Genomic DNA, 3483 nt, shown 5'->3' on the forward strand with positions numbered 1-3483 from the left:
GCCAGACTGCAAAGCCATTTGAACTGCAAGGTCGGCAGTTCAAGCTCACCAGCTGCTCTTTGGAAACCCTATACAGGGTAGCTATGGGTCAGAACTGACTCAATGGCACTTAACAACAAATTGTATATATATATATACTTATACCTGGTAATGCTTTACTTTTAGAACTAGAATACTCAAAATGAAAATCACCCAGAATACAAATCTACCAATCATTATTTTATGTCCATATAGTGGTTGGAAAAATACACAGAGAAAGAGGTCACTGATGGTAGGAGCTAGGAAAACAATCTATGCCTTAAAACAAAAACAAACAAACAAACAAAAAACAATTTAGACCTGGCTGTAGAAGAACTGTTTTTCTTATTTGTGTATCCTTTGTAAAATTGAACTACCTAAGAGAAACTGAAATAGCAACTTTCCACTGCTTCTCATTCTGCCTATTTCTCTTTATTCCTAATATATCAGCACATAGAAGGAAAGAGTTGGGAAACAGATTCGATTACCAGTTCTAGATTTATTTCTTTATCATAATATATCATCATGGTAATTTTAGTGAGAAGTTATGAAAAAGAATATTCTAGGAATGCTAGCAAGATTGATAACATCTCCCTGCCCCAGTTTTTAGAGCTATTTTAGATTTACCCAAAAATTGACTAGAAAGTACAGAGAATTCTAAATTACTTTTTCTTTCTTTGCACAAATTTCTACTACTGACTTTTTTCCATTGGGGTGATACAACTGTTATTTGATGAACCAATATTGATACATAATTATTAGTTATGGTTCATCATCCCACCAATCATCTGTTAGTTTGTTATACTGTGGTGGCTTGTGTTGCTGCGATGCTAGAAACTATGCTACCTATATTTTAAGTACCAACTGGATCATTCATGGTAGACAGTTTTAGCAGAGTTACCAGACTAAGACAGATTAAGAATGTTGTTGTTTTTTATTGTTGTTAAGTGCCATTGAGTTGGTTCCGATCCATAGTGACCCTGCATTGGGTTTCCAAGGAGAGTCTGGTGAGCTTGAACCACTGACCTTGTGGTTTAAACTGACTTTGAGGTCCATCACATTAACCTACAGCCCTTCTGAATATTAAGCCACTGAAACTTTATGAATGGCAAGGGAACATTGTCTATTATAGTGTCAGAAGATGATTTACTCAGGTTGGAAGGTACTCAATATAAAAATGGGGAAGAGCTGTCACTTCAAATTAGAGTTGACTTTAAAGACATGAATGGAGCAAAATTTATGAGAATTTCATTGCTGTAGATGAAACAGACAAAGTATGAATCTGGGAAAATTGGAAGTACTCAAAAATGAAATGGAATGCGTAATGATAGAACCTAGGCATTAGTGAGCTGAAATTGAATGGTACCCACCATTTTGAATTAGATAATTGTATTTGCTTATTATACCCAGAATGACAAATTCAACAGAAATGAGATCATATTCTTCATCAAAAAAAGGATTTCAGGACATATCTTGAATTATGGTGGTATCTGTGATAGGATAATATCCATTCACCCCTAAGGATGACCAGCTAATATGACTATTGTTGAGATTTTCACACCAACCACTAAAGCCAATGATTAGAAATTTTTATTCTACCAACTCCCTCATTCTGAAATTGATCAATTTATTGTCAGTATATTGAATGATGCAGTGAGCATCAAAAGAAGATGCTGATGCCCATAATAAAGAAAGGTGACCCAATGGAATGCCGTAATCCTCAAACAATATAATTAATATCACATGCAAGTTAAATTTTGCTGAAGACAATTAAAAAATAGGAGCAGCACATCAACAGGGAACTGCCACATATTCAAGCCAGATTAAGAAGAAGAAGTAGAACTAGAGATATCATTACTGACATCAGATGGATCTTGCTTGAGAGCAAAGAATGTCACAAAGATGTTTACTTGTGTTTTATTGACTATGTTTAGGCATTCAACTGTGCAGATCATAACAAACTATGGATAATATTGGGAAGAATGTATATTCCAGAGCACTTAATTGTGCTCATGAGGAACCTGTACATGGACAAACCTGCAATTGTTTGATAAGAACAGGGGATAATGAATGGTTTAAAATCAGGAAAGATATGCATCAGGGTTGTATTCTTTCACCAGACTTACTCAATATTTATGCTGAGCAAATAATCATAGAATATGAATTATATGAAGAAAAATATTGCATCAGGATTGGAGGAAGACTCATCAAAAATCTGCAATATGCAATTATACAACCTGGCTTGCTCAATGTGAAAAGAACTTGAAACACTTACTGATGAAGATCAAAGACTACAGCCCTCAATATAGTTGCCCCTCAATGTAATGAAAACAAAAATCCTCATCAGTGGACCAATAAATAACATTATGGTAAATGGAGAAAAGATTGAAGTTGCTAAATACTTCTTATGCTAGGCTCCACAATCAATGATCATAGAAATAGCTGTCAACATATTTAATGACACAGAAGGTGGTAAGTTGGCAGATTAGGCAGTAAGCCTATACAGACCCTCTATAACAAAGATAAGGAAAACCAAATGAAACAGATACAGTTGATAGTCCTGAAACTCTGAGCTTCGGGTGGAGGGATATAAAACTGGATTGAATACTTACTAGGAGAGAAAACTGAACAGATGCTGCAAAATAAGGAGACAAACTGGTGACCTGGCTGGCCAACCAGGTACAGTGTTGCCATCTTAAACTTGTGAGCAGCTTCAAAGATAAGATAGCGTATTGGCATGGCAGAAACATAATGATGACTTGAGGAGATAAAGGTGCATTTTTTTTTTTTTTTTTTTACTAGTATGCCACATTTCCCTGGTGACCAAATGCATGGCCAGCCCGGACCTGTGTACATTCCCTGTGAAGCTCCTACTCTCTGAGCAGTCTTTGCTGTATCAAAGTGAGTGGTAAACTAAAAGCACCAACCCTGGAACCTGGAAACTGATGTGGCCTGCTAAAAACTTGCAGAGATGATTCTGGCTAGTCTGAGCCTAGCAAGAAATCTCACCCTCAACTGCCTTCTATAATGGAAATACTCTGATCTCTCAGTTGACAGTGTCTGCATGAACTACTTCAGGTTTGGGTCCCCCAAACAGACTATACCTAAACCTACAGGAACTTCATCCAGGGAGAAGAGTTACTGTCTCATTGCTTGTACACCCAGCATGTGAGGTCCTTGTCTGGCAGGAGACTCCAGAATTTTCTCCTCTCTTGGTCTGGCACCTGCCCTGGTTTTTCCTTTAATTGTTTTTGTTTGTTTATTCTTTCTTCACCTTATTCACCTCTTTGCCTGCGTTTGCATTTTTATCCTTTCAATTTCTGCTTTCATTTCTTCTTCTTTTTTATTATTGCTTTATTTTTCCCAACTACCATTGCTTCTTCTTTCTTTTTATTGCTTGTTTTTTCCTTACTACTCTCTGGTCAAGTAGCCTTTTATTCACCCCTAGCGTAGTGGTTACGAATC

This window comes from Chrysochloris asiatica, unplaced genomic scaffold, assembly GCF_000296735.1.
Source record: "Chrysochloris asiatica unplaced genomic scaffold, ChrAsi1.0 scaffold00017, whole genome shotgun sequence".
Classification (NCBI taxonomy): domain Eukaryota; kingdom Metazoa; phylum Chordata; class Mammalia; order Afrosoricida; family Chrysochloridae; genus Chrysochloris; species Chrysochloris asiatica.